This window comes from Ascaphus truei, chromosome 3 (genome assembly GCF_040206685.1).
Source record: "Ascaphus truei isolate aAscTru1 chromosome 3, aAscTru1.hap1, whole genome shotgun sequence".
Taxonomy (NCBI): Eukaryota; Metazoa; Chordata; class Amphibia; order Anura; family Ascaphidae; genus Ascaphus; species Ascaphus truei.
In genome coordinates, this window is record NC_134485.1 from 193,049,814 (window position 1) to 193,056,774 (window position 6,961).

Sequence of the window (6,961 nt, forward strand, 5' to 3'; positions counted from 1 at the left end):
GGCCAAGAGTTCTCGGTTGCCCACTTCGTTGTTTCGTTCGGCATGGGAAAATGTTTGGAGGAGAATGCACAAGGATGCTACTTGGCTTTTGGGGTTTTGCGCTGGGTTAACACTTCTCCTGCCCCGACATCTGATGCGTCTACCTCTCGGGTGAAGTGTAGAACAGGATCGGGATGCACCAGAACCAGAATGCAGATTCGTAGTCGTGGGTATCCAGGTTGGGGTTGGAGAAGTGAGGAACGGAAAAAAGACTTGCCATGCTCGGAGGTAGGAGAGGGTATGGATCATTGGGGTCACTAGCTGTAGTCAAGGGTTGGAGAGAGGCGGTTGGTTATAGACAGGAGCCAGGGTTCAGGTAAAGAACTGCAAGGTAAGAACAGCAAAGCAAGGCAGAACAAGGCAAGGCAGGACAAGGCAAAACAGTGTACTTGCGACCAGCACGACATCACAAGTAATATTCTATTATGCTCAGCCAATTTGCAGAGGCAATCGCTGAGCCTATAAAGGCAGAACAGCCAATAGCTGAACGGCTGCACAGCAGAAGGTGATACTAGAATCAGAGTCCTGATTCGTTGCTGGGCGGGTTCTGCACAGCAGGCATTGATGAGGCACCAGCTGCAGCAAGGTCTGGATCAAACTTTGGGCCGAAGCCTGCACACGATCCTCACACTTTCCCAGAGAAAGCCACAAGCCCTGGCTACTTCCAGATTGGGGTTAAATCTGTCCAGCCCGTTGTGGATTTGGACTCTAGAAAAACCCTTGTTTCCATAACTTATATCCCCTGAAGTGCTTTCCTATGACTCCCTGTGGAGCACAGAATCTTTACATGGCGATATAAAATGGTACCCGACTGCCAACATCCTGCTACAGATAAAGGGTCGGGTGGCTAGGTTTGAAGTAGGAGTCGCTCCTTTGCTCCCTGGCCAAGTCTTGTTGGGCCGAGACTGGCCCTATTTCTCCAGTTTACTGCCTCCCCCCCAGGAGCAGCCACCTTCCCTGATACAGGAGAAGCAAGGGGAACTCTTCCCCTTCTCTGCTGAGAAGTTTCCCAGTAGATATCGGGTTCCAAAATCTTGGAAGCAAAAACGCTGCGACAAACAGAACTAGTTAAAAAAAATCTGGGACTCAAGGTACCAATACTGATCTGCTTAAGTCACCGAAACAGCCTTTCCTTGATTTTTGCCAGGGGCAGAGGGAAAACCCAGTCCTTGACAGACCATATGAGAAGGTGGAGAAAATCGATGACAATGTATTGAATGCACAAGGTGTAGTGGTGTTCTCTCATTTTTAATTGTTGAATGATATTCTGTATAGGGTGAACAAGCATACACAATCAGGGGAGGTCACCAGACAAATCTTGGTCTCTAATATGTTTGATAAAGCTGTTGTCACCCTAGCCCATACTATCCCTTCGGATGGTCACATCGTTGAGACAAAACCATGGACCGTATTTCATCCCGTTTCTATAGGCCAGGGATGCATAATGATATTGCCAAATTAGGTGCTGCATGTCCTGAATGCCAGCTAACCATCCAGAAGAGACAAAAACCATCCCCCTTGGTTCCTCTACCCTTGATCTCGGTGCCCTTTTTGAGATGATTGGGGTAGACCTGGTAGGACCTCTAGAACCCTCTGCAAAGGGGCATAATTGTATTCTGGTGGTAGTCGACAATGCAAGAAGGTACCCTGAGGCATTCTCTCAGAGGACATCAACTGCTAAGCAGGTAGCCAACAAGTTGTTAGCGCTGTTCTCACAAGTCGGACTTCCCCAGGTTAGGTTGACTGACCAAGGGACGCATTTTATGGCTAAACTGATGCAGGATGTCTTAAAATTACTAGAAGTCAGTCAAGACATCGGTCTACCATCCACAGACTGACAGATTAGTGGAAAGGTTTAACCAAACTCTAAAGAGTATGTTAAGGAACTTTGTAGACTCTGAAAAGAGAGCTTTGGATGAACTTCTCCCCTTTCTGCTGTTTGCAGTGTGGGAAGTTCCCCAGGTCTCCACAGGCTTCTCCCCAATTGATCTCCTATATTGCTGCCAACCCCAGGGTATCCTAGACCTTATAAAAGAGTCGAGGGGGGACAGCGGTCCCCTTCTAAGAATAACCTTCAATATGTGTTGGACCTTAGGAACCGCTTAAACATGGTGGGCCATTTTGCAAACGAGAATCTTAGATCAGCTCAAGACAGTCCGGAGAGACATTATAACCAAAATGTTCGCATGACGGTGTTTAAACCTGGGGACCAGGTGATGTTGCTCTTTCTTAGTTGCCTAGATGGTTCAACATCGGAGATGGCTAGTGAAAGAAAAAAGGACAAACAGCGCACAACTCATAGTGTAGTATAATTAATTGTATTGAAAAAAAATGAAGGTGGTAATAAATGAACGTACATCAACATTGAAAAATCAGGCAATACATGAATTATGGCACGTTACCAAATCCAGTCAGTGTCAGCAGGAGTCCTCCTCCGATAGATAATGCAGTCTAACACCTCCCGGTGGTATGTGATATGGAGAGCTAGAAGCTAACACATATAAAGCGCTCAACTATTATAACAAATTTGTGACTAACCGTGCTTACAGTGATGGCTATTACAACATAAAATAAATAATGTAATCAATATTAATAAATACGAAATATTAACCACTCTAACTAATAAAGTGAAAGAAATAAACTACAAACTGTGTAGGTATTACTTACAAATATATAATCCCAACTATCTGATGGACAGAAATGACAGGATGGCAATGGTATGAGCAAAAAATGTCTTAGGCGCAGGCCCTGATATACAATACCAATCCAATAAAAACACAGTCCTTGGATTATGAGGAAGGTTAGGACAGTCTTGGTTGAAGCAGGACACTGACTATTGTTCACTCGATATCCATGCAGTGTGAAAACAGAAAAAACAAAACACCATTGTGCAGTACATATGAGACTGAGAGGCCCCCTCACCTCCTGCTAACTACTTACAATATAATAATAGTCAGCATGCATCAATTGGTATCTTTAGGGATGGGTCTTCTATGGTCATCTGATGTCAACCCTCAGATGCGATATGCTTCTGCCGGTTATGGATCCAGTGACCGCAGATTGAACCTCCGCTCCTGGTCTCCACTTGTGTGACCTGAAAATGATATTGTCTCTGTAGACCACCGGAACCTGGTATTTTGCCCTAGAGTCAGAGTGGAGAGGGACCTCAGAGTACGAACAAACAGATTCCTCAAAAGGTCTTGAGTTGAAAATATGAGATTTCAGGTGTCATAGATGCTCACTTGGTTGAAAATCTCAAATCTCAAAAAAATCTCCCCGTCGGTGTACTGGAAACAAGTCCCGGCTCCAGACCTCACACGGGTGCCTGATCAAACAGCTATCGGAAGCAGGAGGAGGGGGAGGGGGGGGAAAGGGACACCTTGTAACATGGTTAAACATTTATCACAACTTTTATAATTACATAACAAAATTAACTGGGAAATTTCTTTCACCACCCTTCAACGATCGGGTTTCCCGTACTGTAAACCGACCACGGACAATTGCAAGTTGGATCTACCTAACATGAGGACTGGGACATAAGAGGTGCGAATACAAGGATATAAAATAAACGGTTTATCCCGCCTTTCAGTAGACCAAGATCATGTATGAATGATTAAATATTAAACTTTTTCAAACTAGGCAGGGGGGACTCCTGTCAATTACTTCTAGGAGGAGCGTATTAACTGGGGAGAGCCCGAGTGTCACGGGGTCTTCCCATGTTAGCCAAACAGAGCCAGAACTAGTGGTGGCCCAGGCGTGTTATTAATTTAGGGTGGGATTGGAGTCCGCACCCTATGGCCATACACAGGGGGGGGAAGTGTTCAAGTCGGGCTTAAAAGTCCTGTCCCTTGAAAGCCCACTTCTGACCTGTGCTTGATGATAGCGTTCAGATCTCCTCGCTCTAACCGGGTATGTGCCCTGCGGTGGTTCTTTTCCTGGGCTCCCCGGTAGGCCTCTGCAGCTCCCCATCAGCTCTCCCCCACCTCCCAGATCCAACGCTGGCGGCCCTCAGCAGCCCCTCCCCCACCCAGTGCGCCCAACATAAACAGGATAATGGCTCCCTCATCCATCAGCGATCCAGCCACTGGCCTTGCCGGAGCGCCTCTCCCATATCTTCCGGGCAATTGACCCCCTGCCTCTGCTTTCTCGCACTACGGAGGTGGTCTCAGCAATCAAAAGTCGGCGTTTGTGGAGGTCGACGGGTCTCTCAACCTTCCCGGTCGGGCAGTTTGTTCTTCTGGGCATTTTGGCCCGCCAGTTGCTCTGAAGCCCTGATGAGGACCCCCCCGCGGCCCGGTCGCCGAGAGTCCGGCAAGTCCGATCTCTGTGGGGCCGGAAGTTCAACGCCAAGCTCGCGTGCGAATTGTGGCATGTCTTCCGGTCGTCTGATGGATAGTTGTCTGCCATTTCTCGTCACAATTAGCCGAAACGGGAATCCCCATCTGTAGTTTATACCTTTCTCTCGTAGTAGCGTAGTTAGAGGTTTTAACTCTCGGCGGCTCTCAATAGTTGCCCTAGCGAGGTCGTTAAAAATTTGTAGGGGTTCTTCTTGAAACTCGATCACGTTTTTGTCCCTGCAGGCTGTTATTATTTTTTCCTTAGTGGAGTAACTGTGCATACGCACAATCACGTCCCTTCTTTTTGGGTCGCTTGATTTGGGAGCCAGCGCGCGCTGAGCTCGGTCCAGCTCCAGGTCTTCCTCCTCCAGACCGTCGCAGACACTCTTGAAAAGATCCATCAGATAGGGCCTAAGGTGGTCAGGACGAACCTCTTCAGGGACATTGCGAATCCTCAGGTTTTGCCTACGGTCCCGGTTCTCCTGATCCTCCAGGCTCTTTTAGGCAGGAAACCTCGGTGGCGAGGCGAATAATCTCCTCGTCTGCCTCTGTTTGCGCGTGGAGGGCCGCATTTAACCTGTTCTTCACGTCTGCTGTTCTCCTCGTGAGGCTGACAATTTCCTCCTTGAGCTCGGAGGCCAGATTTTTAAAGTCCTGCTTGAGGGATCTGTATAATTTGTCATGTGAGGATGACAGCATTCCTTCCAGCATTTCCCCTAGATATGCTCAGGTGATATTCCCTTCTGCCGCGGATCCCTCAGTCAGCCTCCTTGAATCTTTTCTTTGAGCTTCAGCGCCATTTTGGTCGCCGGGTTGGGTCCCTGACCCTCGTGGCGCCGGCGAAAAATACTTGTTAACTCCCTTCGAAGTTTGTGTTTTTCCTCCCCGAGACATATTGGGGGTTTCTTCTGACAGATTATAGCACGTTTTGGGCCAAAAAAATTTTGGGGGGAAAGTTGCTTAATTATCACTTTATCCATGCGGGTTCCTAGAGCTCTCTTCTTATGCTGCCATACTGGTCGCCGACTCCGGAGGCCTCCCCCCCCCCCCCCTGGGCTCAGCCTTTAATCATTTTGAATGAATGAGGGTCTGATTGGCCTTCTGTGGGACTCTTTTGCACAGACAGGTCTGTCTGAGCCCTTGCCCTGTGGCCTCCGTCTTGCCTCAGCAACACCCTGCACAGTAGCAGTGATCCAGCAGCTCTCCTCCATCCAGGGAGAGCTGATCTCTCTCCCCCTCAGTCACCTGATCGGGTGTCCCCGCTGTGAGCGCTCCGGGTCCCGCGATCACTCCAGGCAGGGGATGGGGCAACAATGGGTTTAGTTTGGGGAGTGTAGCCCCCCCCCCCTCTAAAGGGTTACTAGTATGGTTAGTGAGTACCGGGTCCCACTCTGTGTTGTCATGGGATCATGGCATCACGGAGAGTATATAAGGTGAGGGGAAAGTTCGAGAAGGTTAGTTTCCAGCAGGACAAGAGGAGAGAAGCCTCAGTGAGAGTAGAGCAGAGTAGTCACGTTGGTGATGTCTGCGGCGTCATTTGACGCTGCGATTTGAAAGGAGGTGGGCGGCAGCAAGGAGACAGGCGCTACAGCTAAGTGACTTCCTATTGGGCCCGATAGGCCTGAGAGCGCTGCAAATGTTTATGGGGGCTGACATTTTTGCCGCCCTAGGCTAGGGGCTAACGGCCCTCATGGGAAATCTGCCACTGTCTCTGACATTATAGGCCTCCCTGGTGGATTGGTCAGGTATTTGTGGATTTTTGGTGGGTGATAAAATATGGGTGCTTTTGGTTGCAGAGTATCTAAAGATATATACCCCAATTTATTAATTATACCCCTTCTGTACCCATCTTTTAATAGTTTCCTCATATTAGCCTGTATGCTGGGAAGGGGGTAATTTGTCAATATTTTGTAGCACATATCTCCTAATAGCCCGCTGTCAGTTTGACCACCTGTGTGATGCTGACTGCAGACATCCCTACCAACTAAACAGTGTAATAATGATGTTGTCAAATCGTTCTTCAGTGGTAAAGGGGGTCATTTATCAAAGTCCTCTGGCTGTAAAATTGCGACAAATTTTTTTTGTGACAAAATACCGCACCAGGTTTATTAAAGAAAAAAATCCCACTGGGATCAATGAAGAGTATTTTCATCAATAAAACTGGTGCTATGTTTGCCCCCACTTGTAGCTGGGACTCCGGTGCGTGCCAGCCTGGGAGACTTTAATAAATGTTGGCCACCCACACACACTACCAAGTGTCCCAGTTTGCAGACGGCATACTGTGGAAGACTTGTTTAATTTACTAAAGTATGTTTTTTTTTGTATTTTTAAGTACAGTTTCAAAGTTTTATTTACAGCAGTTTTCTCATCAATTTCCAATACATTACTGTATTGGATTAATCTGTCCTGGTTAAGCCTTCCATTAGTCATTAATAAACCTTATTGTATTACAGTATAACAAAACAGCCGACAAACCAGAAAATGAGAATGCAAAACTGGGCCATGGTCACCTTACACAGCAGGTGCAGCCCTGGACATGAATGCGTTAACACGTGCAAACATGGCAGCTCCAGGTCGCATCACAT

General features: G+C 47.6%; 1 protein-coding gene across 1 annotated transcript in view; it reads left to right on the plus strand.

Annotated features, from left to right (window-relative positions):
* STYXL1 (serine/threonine/tyrosine interacting like 1) overlaps window positions 1-6,912 on the plus strand; it is a 98,353-nt gene extending 91,441 nt beyond the window's left edge. Inside the window, exon 10 of the mRNA XM_075589847.1 lies at window positions 6,830-6,912. The gene's annotated coding sequence lies outside the window, so the exon portion shown is untranslated. The remainder of the gene's footprint in view (window positions 1-6,829) is intronic.
* The last annotated feature ends 49 nt before the right edge of the window (window positions 6,913-6,961 follow it).